This window comes from Neomonachus schauinslandi, chromosome 2, assembly GCF_002201575.2.
Source record: "Neomonachus schauinslandi chromosome 2, ASM220157v2, whole genome shotgun sequence".
NCBI lineage: Eukaryota > Metazoa > Chordata > Mammalia > Carnivora > Phocidae > Neomonachus > Neomonachus schauinslandi.
The window spans coordinates 33,964,667-33,984,546 of NC_058404.1; the positions used below are offsets into that span (position 1 = coordinate 33,964,667).

Sequence of the window (19,880 nt, forward strand, 5' to 3'; positions counted from 1 at the left end):
AATGAGGTTTGAAAGTATACAGAATGAGTCCAGCTACCACGTGCTGGGAAGAAAGGTACCTGAGCAGCTGATGCTAAGTTCAGACTAAACTAACTGCAAGTCCCCTGGGGACGTCACAAGGTAAACTTGATCGTCTCTGTCATTTACAATCATTATCAGGCAGGCTGCTTCTGTAATTTTACTGGGGAGCCAATTAACAGATCCCTGAAGCTAGGGGGCAAATGTCTCAGCCCTCCTCTTGCTTTTGAAAAGGAAAAAAGCAGGTTTTGTGCTGCTGTCTCCTGACTGTTTCTGGTAAAGGCAGGAAAGGGGGGTGACTTCAGACAATGCAATGACTCCTTGGGTCAGGGGAATGGTTGAAGTCAGCCTTCTCTCTGCCTTAATTTACTCTTTTTGGTAGCAACCTAAATCAGCCTCCAGATAGCCCAGTGAGCCTTGTTTCTTTCTTTTTTGAGAGATGAAAATGCTGACCACCTTTCACTCTTTCTTGCCTTCAAGAAAATATCTTAGTAGCGTTCATCTTGCAAGAAAGCAAGGAACGGCTAGCTGATGGCACTGGGAAGAAGGCAGTAAAGAAAGGCCACTCTTATCTTAAATTTATTATCCCCTGTAACATCCTTGCTCTTGCCCTCCTGTCACAGACAGACTTTTTCACTAGCCTCCTACATTTACTACTTTATTTCCACATCTCTGATTCACTACTTAAGCCACCCCAACCTGGCTGTCATCTCCATTATTCTACTAAAAATACTCTTTCAAGATCACTAATTACACTTCAGTCGCTCAATAGAGAAGAATTAGAACAGTTCATCGGCACAGTCATCTCGCCCTCCATCCTGAAACATTGTCTTCCCTTGACTTCCATGATACAACAATCTTCTAATTTTCCTTTTCCTTTTTTGAATATGCATTCTCACGTCGCTTTCAGCTCTCCTTTTATACAACACAATTAGGTATTAGCGTTACTCAAAGCTTGATTATGGACCTACTTCTTTTTTTACTCCCAGGGATAACTGAGTAATCCAGATAATTAAAGAAAACTGAAGAGCGTATACCTAAAATTAAAAGAACAGGAGCTACTTACTTCTAGCCATTATTTCCATGCAAGAATGTGGGCCCAGTTTTTCCAGATTTTTTTTCAGAGAAATTGAGAATTCTAATTTTTATATAAAATATTATGCTTTTTAATTATTTTAAAGTTATGATAGGGTAGCTGTAGCAGACCAACCCTCACTCCAACGGAAAAAATTTAAAACTGTATAAAAATTGTTTTGAAATTACCCATTTGAAGTAATCATAAAGCAACACAGTAAGAAGTTGAAGGCTAAGATCCAAGAGAAAAGAACACTGAGTGAGCTCACCAGTCTCTGCTGATTCTTCCCTAGTAATTGGCACCAACCCGCAGGTCAAACTGGCTTTTAAAGCTAAGAGCTCTCAGCAGTCTGCTGGGTTGGGAGGAAGAAAAATGGAGTCGAGGGATATCAAGGCTGCTAGGAATTGAGGGGACTAGGTTTGGAAGAAAAGAGAATTGGAGAACTGTGAGCATAACTTTCTGTGATTCTTTTTTTCCCTGAGGATATTATTTATCCCTAACATTTTCATTGTAAGAGACTGAGAAGCCAGGAAGAAAGGACCGGGTAAGAAGCTAAAAAGCTAAGCAGAGCTTTTGCCAGTCTCAGCATGCTGGGGAGGGGAAAATTGGCATTCAAGGCCTGGCAAATGGATGAGCCCAGGTAAACAACCTTTGCTTTCAGTTGATGTTCTTGAACGGTCCTACTTTAGGATTACTTCAAACTAGAAATAGGATAGTTCTCACAAAGCCTGAAATCAGCTTCCATGCTCCCCATTCCCTGATCGTATCAAGGTGATCAATCCCTACCATAACTAACTATAAGTAAAAAAATAAATAAGCCCTCTCTGATGGAAGGTAGCATTATTCAGAGTTTCTACACAATATCCAGCACTCTATATAAATGATTGGAATCAGTTTTATCTTTGCCTTAATTTATTTTTAGCAACCTAAATGAGCTTCCAGATGGGCCCCCAAGCTTTGCTTCCTTCTAGTTGCTGAGATATGGCAACGTTGACAGTCTCTTTTATTCCTTTTTTGCCTTTAAGAAATAAGTAAATAATTACCATGCATGACAATAGAGAGACTCAAATGACCAAAAACCAAGAGAAAAGAAACAATGGAGACAACCTACAGATGATCTAGATATAATACAGAAGACATATTTTAACTGTGATTAACATGTTTAAGAAATTGGGTGATACTTCAGCAGGTGCCCAGTGGCAGTGAGGAGGGGTGACTCTAGTATCACAGGTGCAGGGGATTTTACCTGCTTTTTAGCCACCAAGAAGAGAGATCAGGAAGATATTGCAAGGGTGTTCCAAAGAGATACTGGGCTGCTTCAGTGACCAGGCCAGCTGGACAAAGTGGAGCACCATGGCAGAAAAGAGGCCTGGAAAAGGGCCTCGACAGAGGCCAGATGGAAGGTCACTATCCATTTGTGGTTGCACGGGTTAGCTGCATGGGCCTTAGCCAGTTCCATAAAGCACTCAATGACATCAGAGACATCCAGAAATCCCTTCCCGATGTCAGCAGACTGCAGAGCAATAGTACTATTGAGCAATAGTGCCATTGAGAGCGTGAAGTATGCTGTGATGTGGCATAGCCGGGTCACTGCTGCTTTGGAGAAACTCAAGAACATCTCAGGACCCCAAATTGTGAGGGAGACACAGGACCTCATTGAACAAGGGGCATTCCTGCAGGCCCAGTGGAAGCTGGTGGACCTAGAATGCTCTCTGCCAAGAAGGGCTGACATATAAGCAGTCCCACATGAACAGAGGGAACATGCACAACATGACCCTTATCCATGGCTACTTTGGGAGCATGCAGGGGCTCACAGATGAGTTGACCAAGCAATGTGGATGGTGCTGCAGAGTTTGCTGGTCATTGTCTCCTGTGACCCCACTTGCTGGTCTCAGTTGTCAGGATCATTCAAAAGGAAGAAAAATTGACCAATGTGTATCTGGCCAAAAAGAGCAAACTAGCTTGGTTTCTCCCCAAGAGACCCAAGAATTGCAAAGAGAAAATGTTTGCCATCTTCGATGGAACCATGAATACTAGAATTGACACCACACAGGCAGACCCCAGGGATTCCAACAAGATGTGGTTTATATGCCACCCAGAAACCATGGATAATCCATCATTGCCAAAAACCTAATGGTTGAGTGTATTCCTCCCCATTATGAGATTTTCAGAAACCATCTGAACATGTGCCATCAGGCTCTGAGAAAACAGATGCAAGAGCTTGAGTCAGAAGACCTAGAAGCAAATGAGATCATGAGCCTCTGGTTGACATGGGTCTCAAACACCTACACAAGCACAGAGATGACGGGGAATGTGGAATTGGCCCAGAAGTGGATATCCATGCCCCAGAACCTTTACTTTCTCTAAAGTAGTCTCTGATCTGCTCCACAGGTACATGTCAATTCTCACTTCAGACATTATTACCTGGCTGCAAAAAGCACTTGAAACAGACAAGAAAGACTGCGTAAAAGATGCTGAGCCTAAAGACTGACCAAAGTGGGTACTACTGGGTAACACTCCCTTCTAGATGTTTGAACAAAATTTTTTTTATTCTTATGTTAATGCCCATACATTACATAGATGAAGTGTTCCATGATTCATTGTTTGTGCATAACACCCAGTGCTCCATGCAGAATGTGCCCTCCTCAATACCCACCACTAGGCAAACCCATCCTCCCACCCCCCTCCCCTCTAGAACCCTCAGTTTGTTTTTCAGAGTCCATCGTCTCTCATGGTTCGTCTCCCCCTCCGATTTCCCCCGCTTCATTCTTCCCCTCCCGCTACCTTCTTCTTCTTTTTTTTTCCTTAACATATATTGCATTATTTGTTTCAGAGGTACAGATCTGAGATTCAACAGTCTTGCACAATTCACAGCACTTACCAGAGCATATACCCTCCCCAGTGTCTATCACCCAGTCACCCCATCCCTGCCACCCCACCCCCACTCCAGCAACCCTCAGTTTGTTTCCTGCAATTAAGAATTCCTCATATCAGTGAGATCATATGATACATGTCTTTCTCTGTTTGACTCATTTCACTCAACATAATACCCTCCAGTTCCGTCCACGTCGTTGCAAATGGCAAGATCTCATTCCTTTTGATGGCTGCATAATATTCCATTGTGTATATATATATATATATATATATATATATATATATATATACCACATTTTCTTTATCCATTCATCTGTCGATGGACATCTTGCCTCTTTCCACAGTTTGGCTATTGTGGACATTGCTGCTATAAACATCGGGGTCTATGTACTCCTTCGGATCCCTACTTTTGTATCTTTGGGGTATATACCCAGTAGTGCAATTGCTGGATCATAGGGTAGCTCTATTTTCAACTTTTTGAGGAACCTCCATACAGTTTTCCAGAGTGGCTGCACCAGCTTGCATTCCCACCAACAGTGTAGGAGGGTTCCCCTTTCTCCACATCCCCGCCAACATCTGTCGTTTCCTGACTTGTTAATTTTAGCCATTCTGACTGGTGTGAGGTGGTATCTCATTGAGGTTTTGATTTGGATTTCCCTGATGCCGAACGATATTGAGCACTTTTGCATGTGTCTGTTGGCCATTTGGATGTCTTCTTTGGAAAAATGTCTGTTCATGTCTTCTGCCCATTTCTTGATTGGATTCTTTGTTCTTTGGGTGTTGAGTTTGATAAGTTTTTATAGATTTTGGATACTAGCCCTTTATCTGATATGTCATTTGCAAATATCTTCTCCCATTCTGTCGGTTGTCCTTTGGTTTTGTTGACTGTTTCCTTTGCTTTGCAAAAGCTTTTTATCTTGATGAAGTCCCAATAGTTCATTTTTGCCCTTGCTTCCCTTGCCTTTGGCGATGTTTCTAGGAAGAAGTTGCTTCGGCTGAGGTCAAAGAGGTTCCTGCCTGTGTTCTCCTTTAGGATTTTGATGGGCTCCTGTCTCACATTGAGGTCTTTCAACCATTTGGAGTCTATTTTTGTGTGTGGTGTAAGGAAATGGTCCAGTTTCATTCTTCTGCATGTGGCTATCCAATTTTCCCAACACCATTTGTTGAAGAGACTGTCTTTGTGCCATTGGACATTCTTTCCTGCTTTGTCAAAGATGAGTTGACCATAGAGATGAGGGTCCATTTCTGGGCTCCCTATTCTGTTCCATTGATCTATGTGTCTGTTTTTGTGCCAGCACCATGCTGTCTTGATGATGACAGCTTTGTAATAGAGCTGGAAATCCAGAATTGTGATGCCTCCAGCTTTGCTTTTCTTTTTCAACATTCCCCTGGCTATGCGGGGTCTTTTCTGGTTCCATACAAATTTTAGGATTATTTGTTCCATTTCTTTGAAAAAAGTGGACGGTATTTTGATGGGGATTGCATTGAATGTGTAGATTGCTCTAGGTAGCATTGACATCTTCACAATATTTGTTCTTCCAATCCATGAGCATGGAACGTTTTTCCATTTCTTTGTGTCTTCCTCAATTTCTTTCATGAGTATTTTATAGTTTTCTGAGTAAAGATCCTTTGTCTCCTTGGTTAGATTTATTCCTAGGTATCTTATGGTTTTGGGTGCAATTGTAAATGGGATCGACTCCTTAATTTCTCTTTCTTCTGTCTTGTGGTTGGTGTATAGGAATGCCACTGACTTCTGTGCATTGATTTTATATCCTGCCACTTGACTGAATTCCTGTATGAGTTCTAGCAGTTTTGGGGTGGAGTCTTTGGGGTTTTCCACATAAAGTATCATATCATCTGCAAAGAGTGAGAGTTTGACTTCTTCTCTGCCAATTTGGATGCCTTTTATTTCTTTTTGTTGTCTGATTGCTGTGGCTAGGACTTCCAATACTATGTTAAATAGTAGTGGTGATAGTGGACATCCCTGCCATGTTCCTGACCTTAGGGGGAAAGCTCTCAGTTTTTCCTCATTGAGAATGATATTCGCTGTAGGTTTTTCATAGATGGCTTTTATGATATTGAGGTATGTACCCTCGATCCCTATACTCTGAAGACTTTTGATCAAGAAAGGATGCTGTACTTTGTCAAAAGCTTTTTCTGCATCTATTGAGAGGATCATATGGTTCTTGTTCTTTCTTTTGTTAATGTATTGTATCACGTTGACTGATTTGCAGATGTTGAACCAACCTTGCAGCCCAGGGATAAATCCCACTTGGTCATGATGAATAATCCTTTTAATGTACTGTTGGATCCTATTGGCTAGTATTTGGGTGAGAATTTTTGCATCCAGGTTCATCAGGGATATTGGTCTGTAATTCTCCTTTTTGATGGGGTCTTTGTCTGGTTTGGGGATCAAGGTAATGCTGGCCTCATAAAATGAGTTTGGAAGTTTTCCTTCCATTTCTATATTTTGGAACAGTTTCAGAAGAATAGGTATTAATTCTTCTTGAAATGTTTGGTAGAATTCCCCTGGGAAGCCATCGGGCCCTGGGCTTTTGTTTGTTGGGAAATTTTTGATGACTGCTTCCATTTCCTTAGTGGTTATAGGTCTGTTCAGGTTTTCTATTTCTTCCTGGTTCAGTTTTGGTAGTTGATACATCTCTAGGAATGCATCCATTTCTTCCAGGTTATCTAATTTGCTGGCATAGAGTTGCTCATAATATGTTCTTATAATTGTTTGCATTTCTTTGGTGTTGGTTGTGATCTCTCCTCTTTCATTCATGATTTTGTTGATGTGGGTCCTTTCTCTTCTCTTTTTGATAAGTCTGGCTAGGGGTTTATCAATCTTGTTAATTCTTTCAAAGAACCAGCTCCTAGTTTCGTTGATCTGTTCTACTGTTCTTTTAGTTTCTATTTCATTGATTTCTGCTCTGATCTTTATGATTTCTCTTCTCCTGCTGGGTTTAGGCTTTATTTGCTGTTCTTTCTCCAGCTCCTTTAGGTGTAGGGTTAGGTTGTGTACTTGAGACCTTTCTTGTTTCTTGAGAAAGGCTTGTATTGCTATATACTTTCCTTTTAGGACTGCCTTTGCTGCATCCCAAAGATTTTGAATAGTTGTGTTTTCATTTTCATTGGTTTCATGTATTTTTTTAATTCTTCTTTAATTTCCTGGTTGACCCATTCATTCTTCAGCAGGATCCTCTTTAGCCTCCATGTATTTGAGTTCTTTCCGACTTTCCTCTTGTGATTGAGTTCCAGTTTCAAAGCATTGTGGTCTGAAAATAGGCAGGGAATGATCCCAATCATTTGATACCGGTTGAGACCTGATTTATGACCTAGGATGTGATCTATTCTGGAGAATGTTCCATGGGCACTAAAGAAGAATGTGTATTCCATTGCTTTGGGGTGGAATGTTCTGAATATGTCTGTGAAGTCCATTTGGTCCAGCGTGTCATTTAAAGTCTTTAATTCCTTGTTGATATTTTGCTTAGATGATCTGTCCATTTCAGTGAGGGGGGTGTTAAAGTCCCCCACTACTATTGTATTGTTGTCAATGTGTTTCTTTGCTTTTGTTATTAATTGCCTTATATAATTGGCTGCTCCCATGTTAGGGTCATAGATATTTACAATTGTTAGATCTTCTTGTTGGATAGATCCTTTAAGTAGGATATAATGTCCTTCATCATCTCTTATTACAGTCTGTGGTTTAAAATCTAATTTGTCTGACATAAGGATTGCCACCCCAGCTTTCTTTTGGTGTCCATTAGCATGGTAAATGGTTTTCCACCCCCTCACTTTCAATCTGGGGGTGTCTTTGCGTCTAAAATGAGTCTCTTGCAGACAGCATATTGATGGGTCTTGTTTTTTAATCCAGTCTGATAGCCTGTGTCTTTTGATTGGGGCATTGAGCCCATTTACATTCAGGGTAACTATTGAAAGATAGGAATTTAGTGCCATTGTATTGCTTGTAAGGTGACTGTTACCGTATATTATCTGTGTTCCTTTCTGGTGTATGTTGCTTTTAGGGTCTCTCTTTGCTTAGAGGACCCCTTTCAAGATTTCCTGTAGGGCTAGTTTTGTGTTTGCAAATTCCTTTAGCTTTTGTTTGTCCTGGAAGCTTTTTATCTCTCCTTCAATTTTCTTTTTTTTTTTTTTAAGATTTTATTTATTTATTCATGAGAGACAGAGAGAGAGAGAGAGGCAGAGGGAGAAGCAGGCTCCCAAGGAGCAGAGAGCCCGATGTGGGACTCGATCCCAGGACCCCGGGATCATGACCCGAGCCGAAGGCAGACGCTTAACCATCTGAGCCACCCAGGCGCCCTCTCCTTCAATTTTCAATGACAGCCTAGCTGGATAGAGTATTCTTGGCTGCATATTTTTCTCATTTAGTGCTCTGAATATATCCTGCCAGTCCTTTCTGGCCTGCCAGGTCTCTGTGGATAGGTCTGTTGCCAATCTAATGTTTCTACCCTTGTAGGTTACATATCTCTTCTCCCGAGCTACTTTCAGGATTTTCTCTTTGTGTATGAGACTCGTAAGTTTTACTATTAGATGTCGGGGTGTTGACCTATTTTTATTGATTTTGAGAGGGGCTCTCTGTGCTTCCTGGATTTTGATGCCTGTTTCCTTCCCCAAATTAGGGAAGTTCTCTCCTATAATTTGCTCCAATATACCTTCTGCCCCTCTCTCTCTTTCTTCTTCTTCTGGGATCCCAAGTATTCTAATGTTGTTTCATCTTATGGTATCGCTTATCTCTCGAATTCTGCCCTCGTGATCCAGTAGTTGTTTATCTCTCTTTTTCTCAGCTTCTTTATTTTCCATCATTTCATCTTCTATATTACTGATTCTCTCTTCTGCCTCCTTTATCCTAGCAGTTAGCACCCCCATTTTTGATTGCACCTCATTAATAGCCTTTTTTATTTCTACTTGGTTGGATTTTAGTTCTTTTACTTCTCCAGAAAGGGTTTCTCTAATAACTTCCATATTTTTTTCAAGCCCAGCTAGTTTCTTTAAAGTGATGATTCTGAACTCTAGATCTGACATCATACTAATGTCCATATTGAGTAGGTCCCTGGCAGTCGGTACTACCTCTTGTTCTTTTTGTTGAGGTGATTTTTTCCGTCTTGTCATTTTGTGCAGAGAATAGATTAATGAGAGAACAAAATGCTAGCAGAGTAACAACGTCCCCAGAAAATATACTCTAAACAAATCAGAAAAGACCTGAAGCAGTGGGAAAAGAAAGGGAAAGAGAGAAAAAAGAAAAAGAAAAAAAAGAAAAAGATAAAGATAAAAACAAAAACAAACAAAAAAAAACCAGAATGTGATCAAATATGATCAGGCTGGTATATAGATCAGTGCCACACACTAGATTTGGAGTGTATTTTGGTCTTTTAGAAGAAAGTGCCTCCCAAAATTTTAAAGAAAGAAAAACTTATATATGTACAAAAATAAGGGTTGATATGATGAAGGGATGGAATGTGACTGTAAAGATGGAAATTATAAAAAATTTTGTAAAAGGAATTGATAAGAAGTTGTTTGAAAAAAGAAAGAAGAGGATTTAAAAAAAGAAAAAAGAAAAAAAGGGAGAGAATGTGATCAGGCAGGGGAATAGAAAACACCATATACTAGAGATTTAGGGTCTATTTTAATCTGTTAGAAGAAACTATCTCAAAATTTTAAAGAGAGAACAACTTATATATATAAGCCAAAAATATGGGTAACTACTATGAAGGGATAGAATATGACTCTAAAAATGAAAAATAAAAATGTTTTTTTTTAAAAAAAGGGATTGATAAGAAGTTGGTTGAAAAAGGGAAAAAGAAAAATTCAAAAAAAAAAAAGAAAAAAGTTAACAAAAAAAATTAACTTTGAAAGACTAAAGAATCATGGTAAAAAAGCCATGAATTCTATGTGCAGTATTCCCCTAGCGCTGGAGTTCTGCCGTTCTCATTGATCAGTAAACTTGGTCTTGGCTGGCTGTTCTCACTGATCTTCTGGGGAGGGGCCTGTTGCCGTGGTTTCCAAATATCTCTGCTGGAGGCGGAATTGCCCCGCCCTTGCCCCCTCCCGGCTAAGTAATCTGCTCGGGTTTGCTTTCCGGGGCTTTTGTTCCCTGCGAGCTTTCCGTACAGCTTTGGAGGCGGAGAGTGAAAATGGGGGCCTCCCAATCTCCACCCCGGAGGAGCCAAGAACTCGGGGCCCCGCTCCTCAACGAGCCCCCAGAGAAAAGCCGTCAGTCACTCCCGTCTCCCCGGTCTCCGGCTGCACTCCGTGCTCACCCGGCCTGTGACCGCGTGTTTCTATCTCTGGCACCCGACCCCGGGTGGAGTCTCCAAACCCAGCTGATCCCTGTGGTGCACTCCCGCGCAGCTCCTCCCTGGGGAGGAAGGTGAGTCTCACCGGATCTGGCGCTTGTTGGGTGTCTGCTGGAGGAGCCGTGGCCCAACTGTGCCACGGATCATGGTTTATGGCAACCCTGAGCTGAGAGCCTGCGCCTGGGCTCCGCCTCTGCAGCCGGCTTCCCTGCTCCGTTACCTGGGAGCTCTGCCACACTCAGGCACCCCCGGTCTTTCTGTGACCCCGAGGGTCCTAAGACCACACTGTCCTGGAGGGTTCCACCCCCCGCTTAGCCACCAGAGTGACGTCCCTCGGTGGAGCAGACTTTTAAAAGTTCCAATTTTGTGCTCTGTGGCTCTATCAGTTGCCAGAAGCAGCCGACGGAGGCCCCTCCCCCGCCGTCTATCCTCCTGAATATCACCTCGGATTCACTTCTCCGCACGTCCTACCTTCCAGAAAGTGGTCACTTTTCTGATGAGAGAGTTGTTGCTCTTCTTTCCTTCGATCTCCTGTTGAGTTTGTAGGTGTTCAGAATGGTTTGATCCCTATCCAGCTGAATTCCTGAGAGGAGACGAAATCCAGGTCTCCTACTCCTCCGCCATCTTGCCTAATCTGAACAAATTTTTGAAGTGGCTGCTCAGATAAGTGAAAACAAAGGTTTGTGACATAAACTAGTCTGTATCTTTAGCAAATGAATTCTTAGATAAGTAGATGCAAAGATGAAGTTCAGTTGTATAAGGAAGAACAGCTGAGAAGTCAGCAATGCTCACACTATGTTCAACATATGATAGCCATCAACTGTCAGAGCTTTGAAGAATTTATATTTGGTTTAAAAAGGGAGTATTTGAAAAAACAAAGTAAAAGAGGGCCTATCTCTGAACCAACCAAACATGGATTGGATTTCAGACACCATTGCAAAGGAGGGTTGCAGAAGCCTTCTGGGGGAGATCTTCTAGATCTGGAGCAACATCTCAATGAGTTGATGACAATGAAGTGACTGTTAGAGTCAAACACTGTAAAAATAATCTGTCTCACTGTGGAAGAATATTTCAATGATTTTGCCAAAATCAAAAAACCATATAAAAAGAGGAGAATGGCAGGTGGAGTACCTGTGGGTCATCATGCAGAAGCACATCTCATTCTGGAGCACCAAGGAGCATGGGGAGGTTCTGAGAGGATGGGCAGGGAGGCTGAGGAACTCCACTTCTTGTTCCAGAAGCTGGCTTATGGATTTGGTGAAGATACAGGTGGACATGGTGACACTATCAATGCCACTGCAGAAGTTATTAAGCTTACTGACCCTTCTCTGCTCTATGTGGACATCTTGACTCTAATCAGCAAACACCCAGACTCCAGGGATGACCACATCAGCATGTTCTTGGCTATGTGAGGGGACACTGGCCCAGCAGGACACAAAGCAGACCATCATCAAGACTCTGGAACAGGGCCCAATGCAGATGAATCTAAACTACATGCCCATCTTCAAGGAAATCATAATTGCTAGGATGAACATAGCAAAGCTTTTCAAATAACCTGTCGGTTTTCAGCTTTATGTACATTACTTGCACTCATCATCCCCACCCTCAGAAATATATTAAAGCAAAAGTGACTCTTGAGGGGTCACATTAGATGTTTCAGTCCCTCGTGCCTATCTCTTGAAGGGCTAAGCATGTTTGTGAGGTAGCTTCTTGGAGAACAAGTACCCTGCTGGCTGTAATTCTTCAAGTTCTCTCATTTTGTTGTAAACACCTTTCTGAGGCAGAATTCTAATGTAAAATGCCTCATGGTAGATTGTTTATCACAATGGTGAGAAGGTGTGTGGAGAGGGAAGAGCCCTGTCTTCATTCACCCCTTGGTCTTCACTCATTTCTGCATTAAGACTTCTAAAACTCTGCTGCTTAATAAATGAGGCTGAAATCCTGCAGAGAAACAAAAAGGAAAAGAAGAGAAAAAGAAAAATTAGGTGAAGAAATGGAGAAAGTTACCAGAAAATGATGATCCATCAAAAAAATATTAAGGAATAATAACTTTTATTTTTTCCAACTTTTTGAGATATATTTGATATATAATATTGTGTAAGTTTAAAGTGTATATACATATATGTATGTATTAGAAAATGATTACCATAATAAGGTTAGTTAACACACAAATTTCATGTGTACAGTACAGTATTGTTAATTATAGTCACCATGCTGTATGTTAGATCCCCAGAACTTACTTATACTTTGTACACTTTGACCAAATCACCCATTTCTCCCACCCCCAGCCCCTGGCAACCACCAGTTTACTCCTTGTTTTATGCATAGAAGTGGGATTATATAGTATTTGTCCGACTTACTTCACTTAGCATAATGCCGTCAGGAGTCATATATGTTCTTACAAATGGCAGGATTTCCTTTCTTTTTTATGACCAAATAATATGCCATTGTATATATGTACCACATTTTCTTTTCCACTCATCTGTTGATGGGCACTTAGGTTGTTTCCATGTCTTGGCTCTCATAAATAATGCTGCAACAAACATTGAAGGGGGGTGCAAATATCTATCCACTAATCACTAATCACTAATAAGATAGTGATTTCATTTCCTTTGGATATATACCCAGAATTGGGATTGCTGAGTCCTATGGTATTCTATTTTTAAATAAAATTTACCTATTTTGGGGAACCTCCATACTGTTTTCCACAGTGGCTGTGCCAATTTATATCCTTTTATGGTTCCATACAAATGTTAGGATTGTTTGTTCTATTTCTGTGGAAAATGCCATTGGAAATCTGATAGGGATTGCACTGAACTTTTAGATGGCTTTGGATAGTATGGAAATTTTAACAATACTAATTCCATCTATCCATGAATACAGGTTATCTTTTCATTTACTCATATCTTCTGCAATTTCTTTCATCAGTGTCAGAGTTTTCAGTCCACTCTTTGATGCTATTGCTTATGGGATTGTTTTCTTCACTTCTCTTACAGATATTAAATTGTTGGTGTATAGAAATGCAACTGATTTTTTCCTTATTGATTTTATAACCTGCAATTTTACTGAATTTATTAGCTCTAAAAGTTTTTTTAGTGGAATCTTTAGGGATTTCTACATATCAGGTCATGTTGTCCACATAAAGATACAGTTTTACTTCTTTTCCTATTTGGATGCCTTTTATTTCTTTTTTGCCTAATTGATTTGGCTAGGACTTCCAGTACTACATTGAATAGAAATGGTGAGAGTGTGCATCCTTGCCTTTTTCTGATCTTAGAGGAAAAACTTTCACTTTTTCACCACTAGGTATGATGTATGTTATGGGCCTTTCATATATAGCTTTTATTACAGGGAGGTAATTTTCTTCTATTCTTAGGGGTTTTTTGATAGTTTTTATCATGAAAGGATGTTGATTTTTGTCAAATGCTTTCTCCGCATCTATTGAGATGATCATGTGGTTTTAATCCTTTATTCTGTTAATGTAGTATATCACATTAATTGATTTTTATGGGCTAAACCATCCTTGCATCCCAATTTAAATCCACTTAGTCATGGTGTATGATGCTTTTAATGTGCTGTTGAATTTGGTTCACTAGTATTTTGGTGAGGATTTTTGCATCCATGCTCATCAGAGATACTGGCCTGTAGTTTTCTTTTCTTATAGTGTGTTTTAAGTCTGACTTTGACATCAAGGTAATACTGGCCCCAACAAACAAGTTTGGTAAAGTTCTGTCCTCTTCAGTTCTTTGGAAGAAATTGAGAAGGATTGACATTAATTTGGGGGGGGTTTTTTGTTTGTTTTTTTTTTGTATGTTTTGTTGTTGTTTGGGAAGTTTTGAGGGATTTTTTTTGGATTTTTCTTTGTTTTGGGGGTTTGTTGTTGTTGGCATTCATTCTTTAAGTGTGGGAGAATTCACCAGTGAACCCATCTGGCCCTGGGCTTTTCTTTGTTTTGGAAGCATTTTGATTACTGATTCAATCTCCCCACTAGTTTTAGGTCTGTTCAGATTTTCTATTTCATTATTACTCTGCCTTGGTAAGTTGTATGTTTCTAGGAATTTATCCATTTCTTCTAGGTTATCTGTACCACATCATTTTACATGTCAAAATGTTCTTCTGTAGTAATTTTCCTTGTTCTAGATGTACATCTTAAGAAATACTTTTAGAAAATGTGTGGTGGTAAACTCTCACAGTTTTATGTCTTTGTAAATATATCTCATCTTTATTATGGAAAAAAATTTCTTAAGTATAAAATTCTTTGTTGAAAGTTATTTTCTCTCAATACTTTGAAGTTATTCCATTGTCTTCTGGCTTACACTGTTATTTTTAAGGAGTGTGATCTGCTCTTAAATGTCTGTCTTATGACCTTTTATTTGTCTTTCTTTATCCTATTATGGCCCCAGATATAAATTGTTTTTTTATTTATCTCGCCTGAAATACATTGTACTAGTGGGATTTTTGTTTGTAATAGGAAATTTAGAGCCATTGTTAATATTTAATTATGCACTGAAGGTAGGGGTGTGTGTGTGTGTGTGTGTGGAGGCCAATGAACTCAGTTATTCTTGAATTTCAAAACTATCTGGCATTATGAGGAGTGACAGTTTGGGGGACTAAGAAAGAAAAAGCACTCTTGGTGTCTACATGGACAGTCTTATGGAAGGCTTTCACAGCAGAGATAGTGGCATCAAACTGAGGGTTTTAGAGGGGGCAGGGGATGGGTGAGCCTGGTGATGGGTATTAAGGAGGGCACATATTGCATGGAGCACTGGGTGTTAGATGCAAACAATGAATCATGGAACACTACATCAAAAACTAATGATGTACTGTATGGTGACTAACATAACATAATAAAAAAAATTATAATTAAAAAAAGATAGTGGCATAGTGATTTAACAAATCAGATTGGATACTGACTCTATATAGGGAGCACATACTGCTTATACCATAAAATTGCTTATTTGCATCTAAAACTCTATATATAACTCTCACATTGTTGTGCCCTTCTTTTATCTTTCTTAAAAGGTGACTTAAGATAATCTATTACATAACTAAAGAAACCAGACTTCCTGTTCCTACTACATGGATCTCCTCTGAGACCTTCCACATTGTTGGTCTCTCTACCATGACTTGAGTGGGATTGGTATTGGAAGAGAAAACTAGTGCCTTTGCAACCAGGAATAGGCTAAGCTCATGTGTCACCCTATATCTGGCTGTCTTCTATCACAGCAGGAACTGTTCCATTATTTTAAATTTTTGTTGTCCTGGCTTCTAGCCTTGAAGTAAGTTTAACTTGATAGCAAAGCTAGAAAACACATGCCCAATAAGCCCTGGACTTTCCTGAAGGGACAAGAGGCTTGATCAGGGGAAGAGGGAGAAACTCTGACTCCTATGGAGCCTGTGTAGCAGTGTAGTTAGAGCTTTGATGTAAAAGTCTCCACTGAGAGCATCCACAAGTAACCTACTCTGAAACAGACTTGTCTCTTTACAAAATATCAATACTTAGTTAACTGCTACTGGCATTTGAAATCACGGATCTAAGCAGTAACACTATCTAAGACATGTAGATTACAGACACTCAAAATCATATTGGATGTTGTCTGTATAGAGGGAGCAGAGCCTTTGATCACCAACATTGTCAGTGGTTACATCATTGTTAAATTCTGAATAGGTCTAGAAGGCTGGGTCATGTAGTATGATGGAAGGAAAACAGGGTTACTTAAGGTAGTGACTGTTTACCAACCATCATGGAAGTGTTATATCAAACAGTATTGCCATACAAGTGCATACTAGTCATATATCAGCTCTGGTTCTAAGAAATCTAAGGTATTTGCCATTCATTTAGGACAAAATTTTCCATTCTGTTAAAGACTAGACCAGTTCTTCTGAGAGACTTTTCTAGAAGTCCCTATTACTTTCCAGATGAGACATGTGATAATTATTTCATCATATGGCTAAGATTTTTTTAAGGGTCCTCATTATATAATTTTTTCAATCAAAGTGATTCTTAGCTGCTTGACCTATTTCCTTACTCCCAGTGTTTTTTTCAACTCACTCTAACTTGTCTTCCTACCAGATAATGCCTGAGAAACAATTCTTATCAGGGTTACCAGTGCCTCGCATGTTATTCATTGGAGGGGCTAACTTCCTGTTCTCATTTCACTTGCTCTCTCAGCAGCATTGTACATAGATTATCATTGTCTCTTTCTAAAAACCCCTTCTTCACTTCTCTTTCATGATACCTCACTCTCTGGGCTTTCTTCCTTTTCCACTGGTCATTTCTTCCAGGCATATTGAATAGATCCATTATCTACCCCTTAGTGTTGGAAAGTTGCAGAGCTCAGACCTAAGCTGCTTCATCTTCTCTGCTTATTACCTTCCTTAGTGGCCTCATTCAAATCTATAACTTTAAAGATCTCTATATGCTATATACTTTAAAATTCATAGCTTTAGCCCTTATATAATCCTTGAGTTCTGTGCATCAATTAATTTCAACACCAGGATATCTGATAGTGTGTGAAATTTAATATGGCCAAGAGAAAACTACTGATTCTACCATTCCCTTGGCCCCAATCCTTTCCTCCTCCATGGAACTGCATCTCAGTTAACTCTACCCACATGTACCCAGTTGTTCAGGCCAAGGCGGAAAGCCCTATCCTCTCCTTTCCTCCAGTCCACATCCAATCCATTAGGAAGTTCTGTCACTTCTACTTCTGAAACATATCTTGGTTTCATCTACTTTTTGCCCCCCTATTGCTATCACCTAGGTTCGCCCTAGTTCATCATTTCACAATGGGACTGTTTCTTGGCCTCTTAAGAGATTTTAAGTTTTAAGTCAATTTAAGTACGAGTTTTTAAAAGACTCATTGCCCCATCTGCTGTTGTATTCTCAACACCTAAACTAGCGCTTCCTACACATTAGGTGCTGAATGGATATTAGATGAATAAATTAATAATAAACATGAGATTTTATTACCAAGGAATAACTTTTCATAGCTTTACAAATACTACTTAATTCACAAATAAATTTATAATTTGTTGTCAGAACATGTGTCAAGTTTCAACCACTAAAAACATGAACAAAAGGAGTTCAGAAGAATGGCAGCTTATTGTTTTATTGCTATCAAAGATATCCTGTGTCAGGACACTTGGGTGGCTCAGTCAGTTAAGCATCCAACTCTTGATTTCGGCTCAGGTCATGATCTCAGGGTCATGAGATCGAGATCTGTGTTGGGCTCTGTGCTCAGTGGAGAGTCAGCTTAAGGTTCTCTCTGTCCCTCTCCCTCTGCGTGCCCCCACTCTCATGCTCTCTCTCTCTAAAATAAATAAATAAATCTTAAAAAAAAAAGATACTCTGTGTCTGGACATCTTCACACATGGGGTTCTGATCTGAGACCCAGAGGAAATCTTCCTAGTGCACAGAGTTAGTACTATAAGAAGTCTGGAAAGAATTGTTCTTTTGAAAATATTCTTCAGGAAGTATGTCCTTTCTTCATCCATGCATTTAGAGTAGATTATTAAAAGTTCCACAGTTAATAGAAACTGCCACTTTCTTAAGTCACTCTACCATTTCCCAAATGCCCTTCTCACCGCAATCTCCTTTTATTCTTGCCTCTTAATAACCCACCAAACAAAATAACCTAATAAACCCTCATTAGGCAGACATTGTCTTCCTACTGGGGTGAAAGAAAGTCTACACAGTCATGTGTAAAATGCAGGATGAAGAAAAGAATCTGGATTTAAATGTAGAGAGGCCAGGCTCCAGTTCAGGCTCTGCTGATTCTTCAGGCATGAATTTGGAGAAATGGCCTAACTTCTCTGAATATCATTGTTTGACCCATGAAAGTTTGCTAATAATACCTCCCTTATAAGGTATTTGTGAAGGATAGGCATATTCTCTCTGGGACCATGTCCATAGGTAAAGTGCAGGCTCCCTGTCTGGAGCTGGTTGGTTTCTGAAACCTGCTTTGTTCTGGATCTTCCCTCCAAGGCTCTATTTGGCTGTCTATCAATCAACTGTTACTAGTGCCCAGTGGCAGAGCCTGCCTCCTCCCAGGATTCAGACAACTTGAGGACAGTAAGAACTAGAGGGAATCCTGAGAAAATTGTAAAAAGTCTCACTCCTTAAATTAAATGTAACTGAGCTGACTGCAGTCACACTGGAGATAATTAACATTTCAGAATGAATTAATAGATGAAGATGGATGTCTTTTCTTCATCATTTACCTACTAGATAAATCTGGCCACAATTTTCATTAGTTTGTTGTACTTTACAAGGGAGACACTTGGATTTGCAAGACGGAACACAAACATGTGCTGCAATGCCAAATGAGTAGAAAGCAAGTAGGGATGGGGGTCAAGGGGAGGAGTGGTGAGTTTCGGGGAAAGCAGAGATTTGGTTCTGAAGAACAAATCCTTACTGGGTCAAGGCAGCTTTTGCATAATTCTATTATCACCAGGAAGAGGAGAAATAATCATATTAGGCTGTGCTATTCTGCTCGACGTGGCTTGTCTTACCTTACTTTTGAAGTCAGACAGGTTTAAATGCTTTGTGTGAATGAGCTGTTCAGAAGGCACCCAATCAACAAGGCAGGTGCTGCCAGAGCAAAACCGGGAAGTTTTTGATGTTGACAACGACATACATTCTAGCACAGAAAGGAGTAATCCATTTGGTCACAGTTATGAAAAACTTATATGTGCGCTGCTTTGGGGACCAGAGGCAATGCCATCTGGGAGGGTGGCTTTCAGACAGGCCAGCTGCAGGGTATCAGCATGGTGATGGGCCAGTCCATGAGCAAGGGCAGCCCTTTATTAAGTCCCCCTGTCCTCTGGGTTGAAAAGTGGGCACTCGCACGAGTAGCTGCCTAGTATTGCTGTCGGCATCAGCTCCACCTCACCTTCTGTTTATGGAGCCCAGTTATCTCATCAGTTTGCATTCGGTTTCTACATGCCATTGCTCCTCCCTGAGTTCCAGCACAATCTGCAGGAAGGCCTGGGCCCATTTGGGTCTGCTGATTCCAGGTAAGGCTTATCAGAAGCCTCTCCTACAATGGCCCAGACATGGGCAGAGAATCATTTTCACCTGCCCGCCCCCCCCCACACACACACCATAGAAATACCCAGTGTGAGGAAAGAACAAGAGGTGTGGTTTTGTGAGAGTCAGTTGTGAACATTTCTTCCAAACTCCAGCAATGTTTGTAACTTGAAATTGGCCATAGTGGGAGTATTTGCACCATGGAAAATATCAAACTTTACAAATAAGGGGTTTTGCTATTTTTGTTTTTACCTTTTGGGGGCTGGTTGGTAAACATTTGCCAGCACAACAATGGGTGAGGTGCAGGGAGCAGAAAGAGGATTTACGTACTTAATTACCCTCTCTATCCCTCTCATAGAGGCTGCTCAAATGTCTCAGCTGAACCTCTCCTGTATAGTTTGACAACCGCTGCAGGCAATGGCCAGCCACAGATGGTTTTGTGTGTGCTTTTGTTTTCAATCAGATTTGTATTTTAGGAAGGTAACCCTGGCCACAATGTGTTGAGTAGACTGAAAGGGTATAAAATCAGAGATAACACCAGAGGCAAAAGAATCAGATGGTAATCTAA

At 40.3% G+C, this 19,880-nt stretch overlaps 1 pseudogene; it reads left to right on the forward strand.

Moving 5' to 3' along the window:
* Window positions 1-1,680: 1,680 nt before the first annotated feature.
* LOC110573131 lies at window positions 1,681-11,835 on the forward strand (annotated as a pseudogene).
* The last annotated feature ends 8,045 nt before the right edge of the window (window positions 11,836-19,880 follow it).